This window comes from Sprattus sprattus (genome assembly GCF_963457725.1).
Source record: "Sprattus sprattus genome assembly, chromosome: 2".
NCBI classification, from domain to species: domain Eukaryota; kingdom Metazoa; phylum Chordata; class Actinopteri; order Clupeiformes; family Clupeidae; genus Sprattus; species Sprattus sprattus.
In genome coordinates, this window is record NC_137921.1 from 46,375,655 (window position 1) to 46,398,640 (window position 22,986).

Consider the following 22,986-nt stretch of genomic DNA (forward strand, 5'->3'; position numbering starts at 1 on the left):
GGTGCCGATTACTGACATTTCCAGGGTATGCTATACTGAAAAGCATGTAGAAAAGCTGTCAAATAATATATGTTTACACTTAACATTAAGGTTACCAGAGACATCATCACTTCAACAGTACCAACAGTGTACAAACATCAACTTTGAAGGTGCTATGATTTAGTATTGCATACAAAACCATTGTAATTGCAAATACAGTACAGGTGGTGTCTGCATGAGTCCTCTTTTGTGAGGTGGATGTTAGCGTGCACCACAAGAAAGATAATATGGGAACACTAATTCCATTCAGTGTTTCAGTGTTCTGTCTATTTTTTTGCAAAGCGCCATTTGACAAATACGAGCTTCACAGACACAGTGGGCCTGAACAGCCACGAGCCAGCCTTAGGTGACAGTAACAAGGGGAATCTCCCGAGCTAAGAGTAAGAGGTATTGAGCAAATCCTAGTTTAAAGAAGGAGCCTATCTGCCCTCAGGTATCACCTGGCACTCTTGGCACCATAAAGGCAAGGTAAAGAAAAGGCTTGCTGGCTTGTACCCAAAGAGTGCAGAAGCTGTGCAAAATTGCACAATCTGGGCAAGGTTTCACTCATCAAAACCAACGGCAAATACTGTGTAACTAACAGTGACACGCCCCGAGAACACGACTAGACGACCGTGGAGCTGCAACAACCTCTAAGACATTTCCAGGAAAAGTGTCCTTCTGTGTTTGCCTGTTCTGTCACGTTAAGCACAGCCATGGTGGTATTGATTAATGGGATGTACTGTCTCACATGTAATGCTGTAAAGGGCCTGTCAATGCCAGTCACTATCTCTGCCTGGCAAGGCTCATCAATCCTATCCAGGCGGAGAAGACATGGAATGACAGATGCCACATACCTCACCTTCCCAGCCAAAGTGGGCCTTGAAATGACGAGGTAGAGGTATGGAGGGTAAGAAAAGAGAGAGAGAGAGAGAAAGAGAGAGAGAGAGAGTGAGAGAAAAGTGACACAGATGAAGGTGACAGTGTTTCACACCTGGGGTGAAATGGTTTTGATGGGTGTCCTGCTTGTTTCTCAGCTGTGACGGGAGCTGGCGAGTGAACCTGGGCTCCAGAAGAGCAACAATGAGCTCACACCACCCAGAGAGGGACCCCGCGTCCCCCTGCCAGCTCGCAACCGCCGTCCTGCCGTGAGCAGACGGTGCTCCGTACACACGAAACACATTCAGAGGAGGAGGTGGGGAGGGTGGAGTGCGATGTCTCAGTCTGTAGTGGACGCTCATAAACAGCGAATGTCTGCAATTTTGACACGTCAAAGATACAATTGTGAGAGCCCCGGGCAAGGCATGTCTCTACTTGTACAAGTCTCTGTAGGGCTGGAAATAATGGCTGTGCCACCAGTAACTCTGTGCTCCTTGTACCTTTTTATTCTTTTGTCTGCATGGACGCGAACAAAGCATAAATGATATATTCATTCCCCCCCCCCCCCCCGTCTCTCTCATGACTGCTGTCTTGCTGAGGAAAGATAGGCGGACTAGTCATTTCATCACTTTAGTATTGCTAATGTGTAGCTAATGCATGTTTTCCATGTAAGGGCCTTGATTTCCTGTTTTCAGATGATTGATCTAATATACTGTATGAGAGCTCTCATCAAAAGGACATCAGTGCCAATACTGCTTTTGAGTGACCACCCCATAATGTCTGTCTTTCTGGTTTTCATTCCTCTTCCCTTGTGCCTTGTAAAGGAAGCATGTCGACATCAAGAGAGATGCCTCTTTGATTCATGTGTCATAACATGGCAGATGTGAAAAAAAAGCACCGCTAATGTACAACACTCCTTCAGCTCTCCATGTGACCACAGAGAGACACTTTTCCTCTGCATTCCTCACACAGCCGATGCCTAGATAGGCCAAATCTGGAATGGGCTGGAATGTGGGATCCAATAGTTGGGATACTGGATGTTTTTGATCATTTTTATGACACTCTGCACGTCGCTAAAAAATGCGATGGCCGCTGCCTCTAATGTCTATCTCATCTCTGCTGCCTGGCTCGTTTCCTGTAACGCGTCTGTCGTGTAAATTACTATTATTATTTTATTTTCCATTGTCTGCAGGGGCGGCCACAGAGAGAAATCAATAAAAAACCCACATATCTAATAAGGTGAGCAGGATTAAAAATGGATTCTCCGAAGCCTTGGGGGAGAGAAAACGAGGCAAGATTCAGAGGGCTTTTTCTGACAGGTATACCAGAGACCTTCCCACCGCCACCCCCCCCCCCCCCCCCCATCCCACTCCCTTCTCCTCCATTAGGGCCTCTCCCCTCCCCTGTTCCAGGCCACAGGAGTGCTGGGAGTTGATTATGACAGGCTGGGATTAGGGAAATGCCCCATCTACACCGCCATTTCTCAAGGCCTCAAAAGCCCTGTTGACTAATTAAACCAGTAACTGTCAAGATTTTAGGATTTCCTCCGGCCCTTTGCCTGACCGTCCCCTCCCTCCAACCCCGAAGCTGTTTCATTTATCTGGAGACAGGGACTTCAGGGTCACCCCTGCGAACCCCTTTTGGGACCTAATTCACACAGCAGGCCAGTGGACACATGTATAGTCAGGCAGTACTCAGTGGTCTTCAGTGGTTCCCACAAAGTTTTCTAAGCAAAATGGCCCAGCCTAAGAGGATACCCGACATGACTGAAAGTCAGTGTTTTTTTTTGCCTCCTCTCAGCAAGCATGGGGCAGCAGCAGCAGCAGTAGCAGGAGGGAGGGCTCTCAGTCCGCCCACAGTATCCACAGCATTGGAAGGGCAAAGGCGTGTGTCCGAGGGGGTCCCAGCGGAGCAGGCATTAGGGATGAAGGGGCCTGATGTTGTTGACCTAGCCCCGGGGTGCGTGTGTCACCGCCACGGCCATCAAGGCCTCCTCTCCGCCACCGTATTTGCACTTCAAAAACCTGTATGGCGGGCGCAGCCTTGGAGCTGCTGAGCCTCAGAGGTGCTTGTGATAGCGGATTCACCAGGTTCACAGGAGGCCCTGCTGAATAAAACAGCACCGTATGACAGAGCTCAGCGTCGGCTGTCTTCATCTCGGAAAGACCCTCCGCTGCCAATCCCCCCACCCGTTTTCCTAATCCCTCTCTCGCTCCACGGAGGAGTGAGTGTCAGACTTGATCATGGTCTTATTTAGATAATAGTTACGACAGGGTTTTGATTCACTGGGAAGAGAGAACAAAGGCAACATCTGCAAACACTGGGTAATGCTCGAAGTCCACGATTCTGTAATGAAATATGTTCTTTCTGCACAAGACAATAATGAATCCAATTTGAATATTAGTAAAATAAACACTGTCAAACAAACAAAGGCACTCCCAATGATAATGATAAGCACTCTTTATAAACATTGTAAGAGTAGGCTGATATCAAAATATTTGAAATTGTTCTTCTCTTCTCTTCTTTTCAGTACTACATATCCATTTATTCAACACAGAAATACGTATTTATATTTATACACATTTCAAGCCATGTATTTCATTACTGTTTCATTTTGTTCATCAATTAATAAAACAGAATGTACATGAAACATACATGTTGACTTGTGCTTTATTTGTAGGGAAGAACCAGCAACATACAGTACATGACTACTTTCGGACATTTGAGCAAGAAACAGACAATAACTGATTAACTATTATGCTAATTGTCAATGTTCAGAATTTTACATTTCACATTATTTTTCTCATACTTTACATCTCTATCCACCCTGTCTGAAACACTCCTGTATCATTAAGCCCCAACTTCTAATGACCCCAGTGTGCTCTGACTGGTCAGCGATGCCAGCAATAAGGATTGTGTTACAAGATTGAATCATCTGGAAACAAAGGAAAAGGGCTGGAATTCTAACGAGGCGTTTCAGGCAGCTGAGAGAAGTTATTTCTGTGGGAGGGAGTTACCTCCCTGTGGCCTGTAGGTTGGGCTTTGTAACTTTGCATACTGCACAGTAATACAACACAATAAATGAAATATATAAACTGGAAAGGCATAATAGGTTCTCTTTAAGAATTTAACAAAACAGCAAACGTTTTACAGCTTTGACGTAGACATAGAAGAAGTGCAGGAGAGTTGTAACGTTGGGTGTCACTAAAATCACGGATCCTGCAACATACAGAGACAAAGACACTGCTGGATCAAATGAAGAGAATCTGATTGTTGAAGCCGATTTATTGTAAGAAATGATTAACGATGCCCGTATTATGCTAGCCTACAATAACCTTTAAATATGCTTATCTTGATCATATGAACTCGGAAAAAGTGAGGATGATTTAGAATTAGATATTTATTTCTTACAATTTTGCTAAAAAAAATGCTATGCAAGCACGAAAAATTCTATAAATTTTACCATAGATAAGGTGTACAGCTGAGCCTGTACCAGAATCATATATTTCACTGATGGTGGATGAACTCAGCATGTTCCTGAACAGCCTAGTGTTTGGATGTGATATTACTGTAGGCCACATTTATTGTGGTCCACAGTGGCAGCTTCAAGTTAAATTTTTCAAAGCGTGTCTTTATGTGTTTAAATAAAAGATTAACGATTTAGAGAGTGCTCAGATTACGTTTATGAAATAAATATAAATGCATTAGGCAAAGTGTGGGGGACTGGCGATCCCATCAAGAGGTGCTTGAGTGGTCAGAGTGCATTTATGTTGTTAAATATCTACATTTGTCACTTGTTTTTTCTTTCTTTTTTTCCCCTCTTTTGGCCCTTTAAGTAAGACTGTTTCTATTTTTAATAGAGGGTTTTTGCAAAGCAAAGTACTTCATGAAGGAATCCATTTTTAAATGAGGTCTACAAGCTCTTGTGTAAAGACTGACATTTTGCTGCCTTTTATAGAACTGTGGCAGGAGACAGAGCTCATGGGGGCAATTTGTTGAGATATACCTTCTTTCAGTGGGCGAAGAGGAGATGAACAAAAAAGAATAGAATAGATCATTACAACAATTCGCCCAGCATCCCATAATGTTCTGGTCAGTTCCACATCTTTATCCTCACTTGTTTAACCAGACCGTCCATACAGTGGCCCCTCAGAAGTAGTCCCTTAAGTTATTGTTGTAAAACCACAGCGCACACTAAGACATTGAAGTTTGAGCTCCATCAGTGACTGCGGTAATCTTTCCCAGGCCTGCAGTATGTGCATTGCATCATGGGTAGAGAGCTCTGGCACAGGGGAGGCATCTCTCTGTGGAGCGGGAGGGCCAGCAGAGGTTTTGGACGTGACCTTGTGCTCGGCAGGGTCAGCGGTAGTCTCGCTGCACTCCTGTAAAATGTCCCCCATCAATTATTTAGCCGTCCTATTGTTTCCAGCCGCAAACATGTCCAGTGGCTGAGAGGTAAATTACCAGTGGGCCCAGTCACCAGGGAGCAAAGAGGGCTTGTCTGACCGCATGCTCAGGGCCTCAGACCGAGGGGATGGCTTTGAATATTTATTCATTTATTTATCAACCCGCTCTGCTATTCATTTATTCATCCTTTTATTTATTGATTGATTGATTTAACATGTCAGTCTTGATCTTCTGATGGGAATAGGGTACAGGATGGCCTGTCAAGGTGCACCACTTTAAGCCACTTTCTAATGGTGTTTATGTTTTTTATGAATCAGTGCTTTTGTTTATTTTGGACATAGAACCGCACCAGGGCTATTCTGAAATCTGTACTGAAGAAGTAATGATGTTCTAATGATACACAGAGGAAAGGATGCATAGGCAAACGGAAGCTTTGGAAGTGTGCATACATCTAACCTTTTGATTTGTCACTTGAAAAAGGACGAGTCACACTGGCATGCTGTCTAGTTTGTGTGTAGACAATCCCTTTCTGCTTTCTAGTTGTTTTCATGTGACTGGCCAGTGTAAATTGTGAGTGTGACTGCCATTCCCACCGCCTGACAGGAGATGGCTTCTCATCAGAGTATTCAGGGAGATTTTTTCAATAGCGTAAAAAAAAAGGAAATGTTTGTTTTGTTTTTATTCATCAAAATGTATAGCTTTGTTTTATGTTTTCTGCTCTTAAGACACTGATAAATTATTAATGGCCGATGATTTATAGGTCTGGCGACAGCATTGTAAGAGATATGGTAATATGCTAGGCAGTTTGACAGGGGTACAGCAGTACAGTGAATGTCTATATTTTTGCTTTCTTTTAGTCAGTGAGTCGAAAAGTGTTTTCTTATAAACTTTCGCAATGGCCACAGCTACTGTGTTTAAAAGACACATCATATTACACACAACTCATAAGAATTGTGGCCCATTGGAGCATTGATCACTATTAATTATATTTAGTGAATAGATCGCTTTTTATTAGCCATGAGTTATGACATATATTATCATTAAGCACACCTTAATCATTGCACAGGAATATAAGAAAACCTCTTCTGGGAAAATGTGTGCCTCTCCTCAGCAGGTAAATGCTTAGAGAATGGCCATGATTCTTTTTTGTTTTTTAATAAATATTTATTTATATTATTTATATAAACAACAATGTCACTGGGAGAGCAAGTACAGACCGTGTAAGAACATGTCGGATGAAATGTAACAGCAGAGGGCACAAGATCAAGTCTGGGCCTTCATCTAAACCTAGAGATGTAGAAAGTATAAGAGGGCTGAGAGAGTGTGGGATGGAAAGATAGAGAGAAAGAGAGAGAATACGATCAAGTAATGATGACACCCTGGGCTAAAAGCTACAGTAAAGAAGGTAACGGTAGAGCGAGAGAGAGAGAGATAGTGAGGGAGAGAGAACTCTGAAATGAGGGAGCTCTGGAGGATTGAAGGGCTCATTGGCACAGATATGATGCTTGCTGAGGTGTGACGCTTCTGCAGGCTGTGAGTGTGTGTGCTCCAACTCTGGTGGCTTCCCTTTCCCTCATATTAAAGGCCCTTACAATCCACCCCAAACACCCTCCAACCCACACTGTGTACTGCAGCTGAACCCCACCAAATCCACTGCCCAACACTCACAAACACACACACACACACACACACACACACACACACACACTGTATTCTGCGAAAGCACTTGTTATGATACATCTTAACCATACACTGCGAAGCCTAGGAAATAATTCCGACAATTGGAATTTAGTTTAAATACACAACAATAAAAGAAAAAGGAGAGAGAGAGAGAGAGAAGAAAGATGGAAGAGAAAGAAAAAGATGTTCCATTGACTGTGTACACTGTGGTTTAACACTGGCGCCGTACTGTTGACATGAACACCATACGCCTGAAACATTAGCGTCAGCTTCACAGTTCAACAAATCCTTTTATTAGGCTGAAGCACATGAAGCCCAGTTTGACTGCTACAGATATTTCACGAAATAATGAAATAAATCTGTGATTGCCAACGGCTTGCCTATTTTAGCCAGCACACGTGCCCAGACATGCATGCAATTGCTCCCAAATGCTACATTGGCAGCACTGTGGGTAGACATAATGAGGGGAAAGGGGCCATGTTGACTCGCAGCGAAGCTGCCATTTACTGGTGGTGGTGCTGGTGGAATCCAGTCACATCATATCACACATTACTGACTGGTGTTTTTTGATGTGGGGGGGGGCATTGGGAGATACGGCTCAAGAGCCACCAGCAAGTCAGCCATTCATGTCATCGGCAAATCATGGAGCGTGGCTCCTGACGCGAACCGCTGCACAGCAGCCAAACTGCCAAAGGGCCTGAGCCGGAGGCCCACCGGCTAGCACAGACGCAGCCGTGATGGGAGACAGAGTGCAAATGGGGGGCAGTGTTTGCCTGGGAGCCTAATGCAGACTGAGCTCCAATGGCATGGAAAAAGGAACGAGAGAGAGAGAGAGAAAGAGAGAGCAGGACCACATCATGGGGGGCAATGTAAACCTTGGCTGAGGAGCATCTCCATCGTTTCTTTGAAAAGGTCAGGGTTTTTGGAGGTGGATTTCAGCGGAAGAGAGCAGGGCTGAGTTGCAGATGCGGCGAGCAGCAGGGTATTTTCCGCTGCCATGACCAGCTAAGGAGGACTGAGGATACCTTTAAAGCACATCTGCCAGCAAACATTTTGACCTAACTCTGGGTCATCTCTTCTGTCGGAGTGCTGAGCAGCCGAGTGTGAATCATCTACCTGCACCGGCCTCGGGTCCTGAATGCCACTCACTCAATCCCCCCCTCTTTCGTTTCTCTTTCTCCACTTGCTCTCTGTCTATCTACTTTACCACCTCCCTCAATCTTAATCTTTTTTCCCTCTTTCACCCCCCCCCCACGCACACACACACATGCACTCCTTCCTTCACTGGGTTGACGTCCAGGACTTGACCTCCATCCAGGTGTTCAGGGGAGGTCTAACAGTTAAGCTGCCATTTGTTTTTTAAGAAGTTCATCTGCTTTCTTTCTTTCACACTGTGTCTGTGAGTGTGTGTGTATGTGTGTGTGTGTGTGTGTGTGTGTGTGTGTGTGTGTGTGTATATGTGTGTGTATGTATGTGTGTGTTCTCTTCAGTTTGATTTCTGGCTTGTGGCTTATAGGTCCTCTCTGGGTTCGCTGCGATGAGTCAGTGAAGTGTCAAAGAGAGGGTCGGCCCAAGAATGAGTAATAACACCTTACCCAACACCTTACCACCAATAACTGACATGAACTGGCCCTTAATACTGATTCTGGAAAGGCTCTGATTATTATTTCCTCCTGACTACAGTATATCATCAGAGAGTGTGTGCTCTGCCAACGACAGCTGTGCACTCTGTATGATAAAAACATACAAATGAGTTTAACTATGGCAGATTAACATTAAACAACAAACATGCCTGCTTTCTTTATTTCAGATTTTGTCAACTTTATTACATAGCCACCTGTTTGCCTGGATGATATAGTTAACCTTAACAGCATATATAGTATTCAATAAACTGTTCACAGACTATTCCAAGATGCTAATTTGGCAACAGAAGGCACCTACAGAAGGCTTGCTGTAGAAGCAAATAGCTATTGGATAGCTAGATGTTACTTTATTTTAACTGAAGACTAAAGTACAACATAGTATCACTCACACAATGCAGTTATGTCGAGAGTTCATTGAGTAATTAACACACATTAAAGCTAGGCTAAATGTCTGTGAGACCATAACATTCACAGCTTGTTGTAGAAACAAGAGCCAAAGCATCCAGGGTTAAAAGCAAGAATCCATAATAAATGACTGTGAATGTAATGTGAATGTCCAGATGAATGTTGGAGGAATCAGATCCATTCACTTCAACTCTCAGAGGTGCACTTGGGAAAAGAGAGGAAAATGGAGGGCAGAGCCAAAAAAAGGGAATAGAAAAAAAAGAAAACTCCACTTGCTTCCATTTGAAACGGCAGTTAAGTGCCTCTTTACCTCGACCATTCGCTTGAGAGAAGGCAAAAAAGGCCCCGTGGCATGATGACTGGCGGTAAAGGGGAAAAAAGGCAGAAAGAGAAAAAATCAGAAAGAGGAAAAACACTCACTGCCCTTTAAATATTTTGCAGTACAACTGGTGACCGCTTTTGTGTGCATTCTGTATGTGTGTGTTCTTGGACGGAGGTGGGCAGGGGGAGGGGGAGACATTTTTTTTTTTTTTTGCGGTTTGAGAGGAGCACGAATGTGCACCTGTTTTCATTGGTGGACGTGATGAAGAGGCCGCTAGGCCGGGTGGCATTCGGGGAGGAGGCGCGAGTGCGGGCAGGACAGATGTGGGCTCCGTGCAAAGTGCTGTCTGCCACGGATGGCGAGACACCCCCAGGGATAGCGGTGAACATCTGGAAGGGATTATCAGTGGGATGGAGGGAAGTGCCGAACGAATTGGATTTGTCTTCGCCAGCGCCATATAAACACACACACTGACCTGGGTCCTCAGGAACACACACCTTTCAGTTTAGCCTGAGTTTTTCCAGCCTCTAACCTGAAATATATGCTGTCATGTACACATATTCCTGTGTTCAATGTTATAGCACTTTCATAGTAAATTGCTGTTTACATTGCAGTACACATTACTGAGAAAATAAGTTTGAAACAGTGCTTATGTATTGTTGTGCTGGTTTATTATTATTATTATACCGTATCACTCATTAGCTAAATGGTTCGATCTATCTAGGCAGCAATACACTCCAAACAATTGCCACGATGTGAATGCAATCACACTGCTTATCTGAAAATGAATTGCCCATGTAAACTGTAATTAGACCAAACATTCAGAGCAACTACGCTGAAATGCCAAGCATCATAATATCTGTGCTGTTAGGTGCACATGATCAGAGACGCTGGATGCTCAGTGCTCCCCGTGTGCGGTGAGGCGTTGCTGGATCACCCACCGCAGCAGCTGTCTTTGCTGTACCAGACAAGCCCTTCTCGTACAGTTGCGTATCATACATTAAACATAGATGCCCCCAAAGCCACAAAATGCTTAAATGCATGGGCGTGGTGTGTGTGGTTGTGTGTGTGTGTGTGTGTATCTGTGTGTGTGTCTGTCTGTGTGTGTTTGTGTACTAGAAAGGGGTTAGGAGGTAGATGGCGGCAAGGTCACGGCCACAAGCAGGGGAAGAGTGGGGTTGTGGAACAATCATCCACCCGCCCCAGTGTAGCGGCCCCCACTCCATGCTTCTTAAACATTGTTTAGAGCTCAATGAATCCAGACCGCTGTCTCTGGGGAGAGCCCCAGGGCATCCTTCTAATGAGCTTTCTTTATACTTTTCAAAATGTCACATTATCTTTTTTTCTGTCATAATGTGCTCGTTTTAAGGTGGAATGAAAAAAAAAAACTGAAAGGCATTCAACCCCCCCTCAAGGGAGAGGGCTGAAAGAGTGCTGTTTTTTTTTTTTCAATTCAGGGCTGATTGTTAAAAATTCCCTTTATTGTGAGGGCCTGCGTTAATATTTTAATTTGTTTGATGTTTGTGGCTTTTTTCAAGCTTTTAAACACCAACAAGTGAAGTTAGAAAAATAAACATGCACTGCATGATCAATACAGTACTGAAGACATTGATTTATGTGCTGCTTGAATTGGTATTTCTTTATTATCTTGGCTTCTATCTATCTCCTATTGAATTGCATTCTAAAAACACCAAAAGCACTTTTTTGTCTTCACCCTTCCAATATATTTGACATTAGAGACACTGAACAACAGTTTAGCACTCCAATGGATACTGGCGACTAAAACAAACACTCACACATGCACACACACACACACACACAACACGCATACATACACGCACACACATTCACAGACTAAAGTTGAACCAAAAGCCACCACACACCCCCGAGACCTTTTCATTATCTGTCATTAAATGTTTTAAACCTTGCATAATTGATCCTCCTCAATAAGTCGTCATTGATTTATGGCAGTCTGAGCCGAAGGAGGTGCTCTTTAAAAATTTAACATGTCGGTGTGTGTCTTCACAATCCATTAGGTGCCTCCCTTAGCCACACGCCACTCGCTCGCTAGCATTGATTGACCTTGTGCTGAGATTCTCATAGACTCTGCGCTTTTCTTCAACAGTGTGGGAAGAGTTATGTTTCAGCATTTTCCCTTGATAGCTCGACTTTGATTTATCTCTCTTAACCTCTCTTTTTTTCTCTGTCTCTCCTTCCCTCTCTCTCTCTCTCTTCCCCTGTCTCATTCTGTTAATCTCTCTCTCTCTCTCTTTCTCCATCTAAATCGAGGCTCTTTTCTCTGAGACGATGAATAAATAAAGCATGTTCCATAAACAGCGTTCCACTATTATTTAAGCTAGCAGGAGCCGTGCACTCTGACAGCCTGCCTCTCCTGCCATCAAATTCAAGTGTGTAAATTTTCTAAAAGGCTCTGAATGTTTCATGATGATTTCAGGGAATGGTGGAGTAATAGCTGAATAGTGAAGCTATTAGTTTTAATATTTATATTGAGTGCTTTGAATCATTCATGTGACAGGATGTAGAATCAGAGCTTTGGGACACATGTGCATCACAAACCCAAACTGCCACTTGCTCTTAAAAAATATTTGTTTTCTTGGGGGGCCGTCAGCAAATCGGCTGCTCAAGGGCAGGAGTATTTGCCCACACCCCTTTACCGTCAACGTTAATCTCACCAGAAAAAGGGAAAATAAAAACAGAAAGTGTAGAGGGGGTTGGATTAAGCCCTCGTGAAGCAGGGGGGAAAGGCGGTTGCTTAAATATGGAATGTTCCTGAAAAACCAACATGTCTGGAGCTTGTTGCCTCCATTCATAAAATCAGTGCAAAAAGGCAGAGACTCTACTCAGCCATGTGCTGTTCTTGTAACTCCGCCCACTGTTAACATTTCCTAAATGTTAATCACATGGAGTGACTCATGCACCTAACTGATCACCACGATACTCCCTCCTATTCCTGATCCACCTTGTTTGCATGACTGTAAAAATAAACCTAGATTTACTGTTTCAATGTATCAAGATGCTAAGCAGTCAGATACTAAGATTGATAAAATAGTATTAAAAAGTAGTTATGAATTTGTGAAAGACTAGTTCAAATCTCTGTCAAAGCACAGTATCATCATTCCTGTTTACCTGTGCGTATGTACGGCGAGCCTGTGATTACTATGACCTTTAATAGCATATCAAAGGTCAAATAGGTTTTTAACATTCAACACCTTGACAGAAAAGGCATTTCAAGACAAAAAAAAAACTGTGACATGCTATTTTCCTGTCTTTTCCTTTCTGTCTCTATTCTCTCTCTCTCTCTCACACACACACACACACACACACACACACACACACACACACACACACACACACACACACACACACTGCCTTTGGCATGTTATAAAAACTGGCACAAAATGCTTTAAGGGCCAGGCTTTTCTTGTGCAGCCACCGAGCAGTGGCTGTAAAGGCCAGTTGATTCTTGTGGGTATCAGACGGAGATGTCCTGAGGGGCCCGGCTCTTTCATGCACATTTAGTGCACTTGACTCAGCATGGCAGAGCTCTCAGATGGAAAAGCCATGTTTAGAGGACGTCCGAGCGGCCATTAAGCCACCAGTGCTCTGCCATTGTTTTCCTGTTCTCCTTCTCTCTTTTTTTTCTCTCAATCTCTTCTTTTCTGAGGAGAGGAGGGAGAGAGAGAGAAGATGGAAGATGTACAAAAACAAAATCACATGCCTTTCCCCTGAGTATAGCCTTAGCTTTAGAGAAAGAAAGAGAGAGAGTGAGAGAGAGGGGATGTGTCAGAAACGATTCCTTTAAAAAAATAAGTGCCAACCAGGAAGTGGGACAGTAATGCACACACTCAGTGCACAGACAGTCTGTGTGCCCTTTGTCAGCGACTGAGAGACTTTCGAGAAATGTCTGTCATTTCAGGAGACAATTTAGGAGTGTGGTCACATAGCCCCTCTGCCGTGTTTAGGATCCCTCATGAGTCTTCTCGATGCGTGATCAGATATTTAAGCGTGGTAATGCTCATTTTGTGAGGAACTAAAACCTCAACCTATTCCACATCAACTCACACTTACATACCCTAATATACTATCCATTGTTTCAGGTAATCCAATGCTACACACCATGCTTGATTCAGTAATACAAGGTATTGATGGACAATCGTTAGTATTGTGACACTATGTGGCTGAAATATCTTTAGATTATGGAAACATAACATGCAGTGAAGGATTAGACAAATGCCGTACAGCAAATGGAAGAATGCACATAGTCAATAACAAATATAGCCATTAGATCGACAATTGACAAAAAAAAAAAATTAAGGGAGAAAAGGAAAACATAATCAAATAGTTATTAAGGAAATAATTATTAAGAAAAACATAATCAAATTACTCAATTTTTTAAGTACATTTTTTTTTTAAGTAAAACATAATCAAATTACTCAATTTAAGTTTGGCTTAATTTAGTTCCAATGTGCCAATTTAACTTATCACAATACTGGGAGCTCTACAAAATGCGAGAACTGCAAGGGAACTTTTTGACAGCAGTCTGACACAGATAGGTAGGTTGGTGTGCAGATAGGGTCAGGAATCTAGTAAAGATGTAGCGCGAGTCTTCCCCACTTTCCTCAGACACAAGTGGATTTGCTGATGTATTGAAATGGGTCTAATTCAGACACGAGCTGCATGACTGGAACAGATGTTTCCTATAAACAGCTCCTACTAATGGCTGTGTGTAGGTGTGGGTGCAGTCACTTGCAGAAGCGTGTGTGTGTGTGTGTGTGTGTATGTATGTGTGTGTGTGTATGTATGTGTGTGTGTGTGTCTCAGGCCCAGTATCCCTCTCTCGTTGCATTCATGAGAGGATGTTAACCATTGCCTGAGCAGAGCATTAACAAGCTGCATCAGAATGGCTCTGACTTGGGGCAGGAGCAGGAGTGGAGGGAGTGGGGGTGGGCAGGTGAGGTTGGGGGTGAGAGCTTTATGTTCAACATGCTCAGGAATGGCCACGGAACACATTAGTGAGGCAGGAATGGTAGAAATGCAAGACGGTGAACGGTGCACTTATCTCTCTCTCTCTCCAACCCCCTCTCACCATTCCTTGCTTTCTATCCGTCACATCTCCAGCCTAATTGCTATGAAGGCGCTTGCGGTCGACACACCGGCTCTCTCTTTTTTGCTGGCCATGCTGAATGAATCTGATGCCCTTCTCTTTTTCTCACTCTCTCTCTCCCTCCCTCTTCTTGCGTGGAGGAGAATTTAAAGAGATGTATTACTATTCCAACAACCTCCGCCACCCGTAAAGACACCACGTCTGATTCCTGGCCCTCCACGCGGGGAGAAGTCTAATTACCAATTCTGCAGGGGGGCTTGCGGCCACATCGACTTTACTGGCCGAGGAGACAACGGCGACGTGATCAAAGAGCTTATCCCCTTCTTTGACTTTTTAAGTGGAAAAATAAAGTGGGCCCTGGCTGGTAAGCAAGCCACGGTTTATGTTGGACTGGATACTCCAAAAAATATACATTCCCAGCGCCTTGTGTGTTTTGAATTTCTTGCGAAGGCAAAGCTGATGCTTGAGAAGGAGTGTGAGGAATATCATTACCGGACGTCTCTGATGCAGGTGGCACTGTCAATATGGCTGATGTAAAACCTGTCTTTGATTGCTCAGCTTGTAGGGTTTTTAAATGGTACGCCGCTAAAAACATGTTTACTTCATGCATTTGATCATTAATTGATAGTAGTTGAGGTCTTCGTACTACAAAAATCCTGATGTTTATTCTTGCTTGGGCACAATTAATTATCATTTTCCAGTTAGTTGCACACGTAGTTGAGCTAAAAAGAAGAAATGGAATTCATGTCACACATCTGTGGCGGTTTGTTTATAACCTGTAGTGTTGGAGGAGAAGCAGAAGAAAGCGAGGGACAGGTGCAGAAGCAGTGTGTGGGGAGTGTGTTTTAAGCAGATGAAAGGAGATATATCTAAAAAGCTGGGTGTTGCCGGCATGCTCCCTAACATCCTGAGGACCCAGAGGATTTGCGGGGGGAAAAGAAAGGTGTTAACAAAGAATGAAGGCGACAACAGGCGATAACAAAGCAACACACACACTCTAGTGTTTCATAAAACATACACCTAGAAATCAAGAGCCACACAATCTACCAGTGTAGTTCTACAGGACATAGAAGCATACGTATGCAAGGTGATTTCATGGAAATCTACTGTATTCGTGTTTCATTATAGTTAATTGTCATTATGGTATCAAAATAAATCCAAATTTCAAATGTTGACAGCCTTTAGGATCTGTTTGACTGGAGATGTGTCCCTACTTAAATATAATCTGTAGTCTGCAGATGACTTGTGCTGTTCCATATTGATTGTTCCATAACCAGTAAATATATTCTGAGCATAGGCTGCATTCATGGAATTTTTAGTATTCAGAGCAATCAGCATCCTGAAAGTTTGCAAAATAGTTGTGTACACAGAAGAACGTTGCTTATGTCCATTCACTGTTTCAAATTGTATGGTATATCCCAACCCCAAGCGATCACATCCAGTCGGAATTGATCATGTAATCCTATGCATGCATTAATTGATACATACATTGATACATACATACATACATACAAACATACAAACATACATACATACATACATACATACATATCTGACTAATATATCTAACACGTGTTGAATCTTATGTGGAGGCTCTACAGCATCTGTCACATTTTTTGGAAGAAGTTTTGCATCCTGTGTACAGTTTGTGCCAGTGTGAGCCTCCATCAGCCACCAACAAGGCCCGCTTCACCAGACAGTGCTGTCCATGGGCGAGCTGTCCATGTTGAGTGTTCACTGCAGGGAGATTAGATCACTGAGAGAAAGAAAGATAGAGACAGAGGGAGGGAGGGAGAGAGAGAGAGACAGAGGGAGGGAGGGAGAGAGAGAGAGAGAGTGAGCTGGAGGCCCGCCTCTGGGGCAGCCAGGCGAGGGTCTGACACGTCCTGATTGCAAACGTGTCCACACCTGCCTGTGAACCTGCGATGCGGCTGGTGGCATGTGGAAAACATCCAGATATAGATCCCGATATTTCACTGCCAAACTCAGCCGCCTCAAAACACACTCTGTTGCTTCTCTTCCTCTCCTCCTGGGAGGATGCTGGGGGACTGGAAGTGGAGGAGGAAGATGGGTGTTGGTGTGCGTATGAGTGGATGGGGGGGTGGGGTGCAACTGCATGAGGTGCCGGCCCCACGGCGGAGGTGCAGGCCTAGGGTGCCGAGGTGACACGGCTCCCCTTAGATCTGTTCCCAGGGCTGAGGTGCTCTCTCTCTGGCGTCTCTTTCCTCCCTCTTAACAACCAGGCATGCACACAAACTCACACACACACACATCCTGTTTCCTGTCTCTAGGGTGTCCCCGTCACCTCTTGCTGGGGCCTGGGAGTGTGTGTTTGTCTTAGTGAGAGTAGAAAGGGAGGGAGAGAAAGACAGATTTTTCAGTGGAAACGAAGGGAAGCCATAGATGTCACTGATGTAAGGCACCCCTCCTTTTCCTCACTTTCACCCCCTCCCTCCCCCTGCTCTCTACCTATCAGCATGCCTCCTGCACCGCACAGGAACTGAGCGCTGCGGCGCTAATACACTAAATGATCCTTCAAAACAGTAATTACACGTTTTTCATCATGCTAATGTGACAGGCCTAATTAGCTCAGCCCAACCAACCCATAGAAGCCACAAGATCCACACAAAGCAATTCAAAGATTACTAGCACTCTACGGTTGTACAGCCAGCCCAGCCCTGGAGATCTCCAATCCACCCTTTCCTTCTCTTTTTCGATCTATCTTTATTTCCCTTTGATTTCCTTATGGAAGCATCTCTATAATATAAACTAGAAGGAAACTCCTGCCAAGGCCAAATGCCCTATCTCGCTTTGTTAACAAGAGTGAGGGTTGCTCAGAGTGGGATGTTTTTTGCCCATTCCTCAGATGCTGAATAGAAACAGCATGATTTCCCTCTCCCTTCCTTCCTTCTTACTTTATCTTCATGAAACCTTTGCCAGCATAAATAGGGATTAGAAGCAGTAGCTTGACTTAAATTATGACGTGATACAAATTATACACTGAAAAACACATGGCGCCCTCTCGCCATGGCCGCCCTCTGCGTGACGTGAATTCAAACACGTGGTTAGCCTTATTTGTTGCAGGAAGTAAAATGAAAATGGCGGCTACAGATGCACTGCTAACGGAATCGGTCCTTGGCTGGTCCATTTTTCTACAATTGTACTCATGAATATCATGCAGATAAAGTGCAATATATGAGACTTTATTCCCACAAAAATCTCACACCTTGTATACTTAATGCTCACTTTCTAATGTAATAACATATTGCTTTTCAGGCTTAGCACCAACACTGAGGATGAACTGCTCTCTTAATCTCTGTGCTGCATGATAGGCAAATCTCCTGGTGAGACCTTCACTGCATTCTCTGTCAGCTCATATCACTGCAGTAATGCCTTGAGAGATGGAGACCACCTCACTCTTGTGAAGTCAAATCCACAACTAGCCATGAGGCCTGCTACACACACACACACACACACACACACACACACAGACACGCACACACACATACACGCACACACACACACACATGAAATCCACATGTACGTTGCATGTACACGCACCTCCTTGATTGACATGCTCCCATCTCCACCTCAGAGGAGGCATGAACCCCTGAACCCACTTAATAAAACATTAGAGGGGGGGCTTGGGGAGTACAGGCTGTGAGAGGGGGGGGGGGGGGGGGGGCGCGACTATGTTTCCTCCTTCAGGGAGGCCCTCATCTCCCCTCTCCCCTTCTAGGGGCTCCCAGGAACATCACAGAGGTCCGCGCCAAAGCCTCATTAAAATCAAGGAGATCACATGTAAGGACCAGAAGGAGAGATGCCAATCCCCAAACCACCAAGCCAACCCCGTGTGCCACACTCTCACCGCTCACTCTCACCAACCCCCCATCCCCCATCACCCTTCAGCCTCCTCATACCCTATGATGCCAACAGGAAAACTGTGCTTTGAGGGGACACACGTGATCTTAAAAGCCTTCAAAAAGGGTGGAAGAGCATTAATACGGCACCCCCCGCGCAGTTCGGGCCCGGTGTGTTGCAGGTAGGGTACGTGAGGTTACATCAAGGGTGAGTGTGGTCTCGTCTGGTGCTGAACGCACGGAACACTGCCCACAATAGAAGGCAAGTCAGGAGGCTTCTGCTCAGTATCCTCTCTCTCTCTCTCTCTCTCTTTAGAAGGGGGCTTTGAAAGGATTCACAGCCACTAATTGGTTTCAGAGACATATTACAAATCTTATGCTTTTTTTCCCTCTCATCCCTATTTCTCTGGATAAACATTTTCTGTTCTTTGAATAGGAGATGGAGGGGAAAAAAATGAGAATTTGGCGGGAGGGAAGGGGAAGGAGAAAAGAAACACTGAGATATGCAGCTAAAATGCATAATTGGGGCTTGGCAAGGCATTTATTTATTGAGCTATTTATTCTTTTATGATATTTGAATAATGTACATGATTGATTGTTTAAAGAGTGAGGAGGAGGGGGAAATAGCGAGCCGTTAGGCCCATTTTCTAAGTGATTGCGTTTGCTCAGCTGTCTGCCCCATCACGGTGTGCATCTAATCTCATCTCTCCCCCTCTTCCTCTCTCTCTCTCTGTTTGTGTGCATATTTACCCAGGGCTTTGGCTGGCTTCCGGCTTGTGTATTACATCTCTGCAGAGGCGCTGGCTGTGGTGAATGTGTGTGTGTCATGATGCTGCTCTCTCACACACACTCACACACACACACACTCTCACACACACACACACACACACACACACACACACACACACACACACACACACACACACACACACACACACACACACAAGAGATGCCCACTGCTCAGAAATGCTGTAGGAACATGGAAGAGAAGGAAGGCACAAGCCAGTGAAAAATTCATATTAGGTAGGTGAAGATAATTGCCCTGTGTGAATATGTGTGTGTGTGTGTTTTCCTGATGCAGAAGTGCTAGTGGCACCAGGCATGGGCCCCTGCATGGGCACCGTGTGGCCACATCCTTTATTAGTGAAAGCTGGCGTTCATGGGGAGTTGTCAGGCTCCACGTTTACATGCCTAACGCCGCCATGAAGGAGGAAGTGACACGGAGGCTTCTGCCCAGTTTCAGATGGTGGAGAGGCTGGCCCATCGTGCTGCCAGGGGAATGTCAGCGGGCCACCGTAGCGGTAGCACCGAGTGATCCCGCCGGCTGGGCCTTTCCCCCGCCACGACTCAGGGAACGACTAACGCGTCGCCACCGCTAACGAGCTGCTAGCCCGCAGGGGCTGAGGTGATTTGTTTACCAGCTGGGTGTGGAGATGGGTCTACGAGGCACAGCCATACACTCAGGCTCTCTCTCGCTCAGAGATACAGCAGATACAGTCATAATTACAGGCCTCTTCACCTGGTGGCCTTAACATGCATATCAAATGTGACATAAGGGGACAGCTAGCTCTACCAGCTTTAAGAAGTGTATACGCTTATGTGTGTTTGTATGTGTGTGTGTGTGTGTGTGTGTCTATGTGTGAGTGTGTCCGTGTGTCTGTTGAGGAACAAACGGGCATGACAGAGGGGCATCACCTGCCTCTCCTGTGGCGAAGAGGAGGTGGCACGTGCCCAAAGGCAGACAGGCCTGGCGAGCAGGTTTACCGGTGAGCTAATGAGGTGAGGGCGCGCTCTCGGGGCGCTCACACCACGCTCCCCTCCTCTCCCTCCATTCCCTTCCCTCTCCTCGTTTCTCCTCTCACTGTCATCACTCAGCCCTAACAAGAGGGAGCTGAGACCTAACCCCTGGAATCTCCTCCACAGCTGGGATTACATGTTTGTGGTTTTGCTCTGGTCTGGGGGAAAGTGGGAGAGAGACAAAGAAAAAAGAGAGAGAGAGAGAGAGAGAGAGAGAGAGAGAGAGAGAGAGAGAGAGAGTGGTGTGTGCCAATGGGTGTCCTTCCCCACATTCACACAAACCTGTGGACTACTCATTTCATGTTTTCTATTTGTGTTGTTATTGTTGTTGTTGGAGTTTTTTTCTCTCTTCTTCTCTCTGCACCTCCTCCCTTCCTGCCTATTCCCCACGATGCCCCTTCTCAGGGATGTGCCTGACAGGCCCAGCGAACGGCATTAGCCCAGGGGTGAGGCCTCTGGCAGGAGGGGCTTTTAGGAACATCACTACAGCAGCTAGTGGACTGCCATCACCCAGGATAGGGCTCTCTCCAGCTGCCAGAGAGTAACTGGGGCTCGGTGTGTTAGGAAACCCAAATTGCCCCCTTCACACCAGGAGGACATGCATGCAGGGTGGCCAGTCTGACTACCAGCATGAAAAGGGAAAGCAGAAGACAGGATTTGGTGTGTGGAATATTTTGTGCCCAGTCTAGTTTACTATTCAATCTCAACATTGTGTTCCGCATCAACAACAACATGCGCCAAACCTGAAACAGGGAAACATAAAAGGATTGACTGTCAGTGACATTTTTTTTTTAAAGTAGAAGGCGCACAAATATTAGGGAATATGTAAAAACATTTTCCTACCAATTAAAAATACGGTGGGATATGCTAGTGGTACAATCCAACATTTAGTAGAGCTGTTATAAAGTGACTAGCTTAGAGACAATGTTTTATGTTCTCCCCATGACCAACCTGAACCCATATCTTAGCAGTTTGCCCTGTACTATAGACTATAGATTAATATACGTACGGCACGTCATTTCTCATGCGATCCAACTGATGACAAGCTTCTTACGACTTATCATAATTGAACTGACTGAAAACAGGATTTTTTTATGCCTTACATTAACATTATTCTTTAGCTGTTACAGTTGTATATTTTAGTATGAAACAAGCAAGTATATTAACATCCAAAAACAACTTGGTTTTGCTGGTATCTCTGAGGAGAACTGATTTTATTTATCCATGACATAGCTAACACACTAGCTCCTGCACACACTCAAACATGCTTCAACAGATGGTGGATTAGTTCACAATCAACCCGCTTGCTTTATCGCCACGAGATACATACGTTTTTTCATATGTATCAATGCAAAGCCCCACATGTTAAATGCAGATAATTACCTTCTAATAAGCCATGGTATTGTCTCTCATTTTCATGCTCAGCTGTGGGAGTAAGCCCATGAAGCAAGCTTGGGGAGGCAGGACCATATGGGCAACAACAGGCCATGATTAATACAGTTGGAAGCCTAAGAATAAATGTTACTATAAAAGGAATGATGTTGGTGGATTTGAAGGACTCATGCCCTCAGCTTTGCATGCTGTGTGTGTGTGCGTGTGTGTGTGTGTGTGAGAATTACTGTACTTAAACTAGCCCATAGCATTATGTGAATAAAGCAATAGGCCTACAGAAAGCATTAAACCAAGTCTAAGAACTTGAGGTGTACATGTTGTATTTACTTTTTTGAAAAGCTTCAGGTAATGGTGGTAAATGCAAGTGCATACAAATTATTTTCCTGTTACAATTTCCCATGTAAGCCCTAACGCTAAACTCAGCTGGTGCACTGGTTTTAGAGCAGGGGAGACAGTAACAGGGGACAGATTTTTGGCAATTTGAATGTGATCTAAATCATCACATTTCCATATGCTTATTCTTGTGAGGTATGAACAAATTCAAAGCTCTGCTGCCGACTGCAGGGAAGCCCGAGAGTGATCTGTGGCACGAGGTGGTATCAGCGAGGAGTATGGCACAACAAGAGGCCATTTTGGCAGATGTTAAGATCATCATGTATTATACATAGCCAGTTGTTCAGATATGCACAAAAGCCAGATGTTCTTTTTATCAGTCAGTCTCTCCACTGAAAACATGCTGGAATGAGATGTTGTGAAGGGGTGGGGAAAGGGGGGAGAGAGAGAAAAAAAAAAAAAGAAGCTAAACAACAAAAAAAAAAAAAAACGTTTTCTGTTATCAACACCAGCCGTTTTGGAACCGACAACAAAAGGATTTTTTGAGTTTCCGTTGCCACTCGTGTCGAGAGAGACGATGTTTCCGACTGGGAGGATTCCATCTCTTGGCTCAGGCACATAGGACTGTGTGAGCACCTCTGTGTGCACAAGTGTGTGTATATATATATCTGTGTGTGTGTATATATGTGTGTGTGTGTGTGTGTGTTTGTGCGTGTGCATGTGTACACCTATCTTTGAATCTAGAGTATCTCACATACATACACACACACCATCTTTCTCCACCTCATAAAAAACCCCAGAGCTGTCATTGGGGTCAATGAGGGAATTTAAATGTGCCTGTCTGTGCGTGAAAGCAGCTTTTCATGGCGTCTCTTCCAATATTGTCTTGGCGTTGTGACAGAGTGTTCTCCCAGGGCCCCGCCAGCAGCTGTGGACATATGGATAGGAGGTACTGCAGAGCCCCTTAGTCCTGGCACACTGCTGAGGAAGAAGAGGAGATGGAGCAAAGACACTCCCCACGACTCCCCCACCTCCACCACCACCATAACACCACCACCCCAGTTTCTCTGCTCGCAAAAAAAGCCTGTTTGTCCCCCTTTCTCCACATGCAGAGTCAGAGCTCAT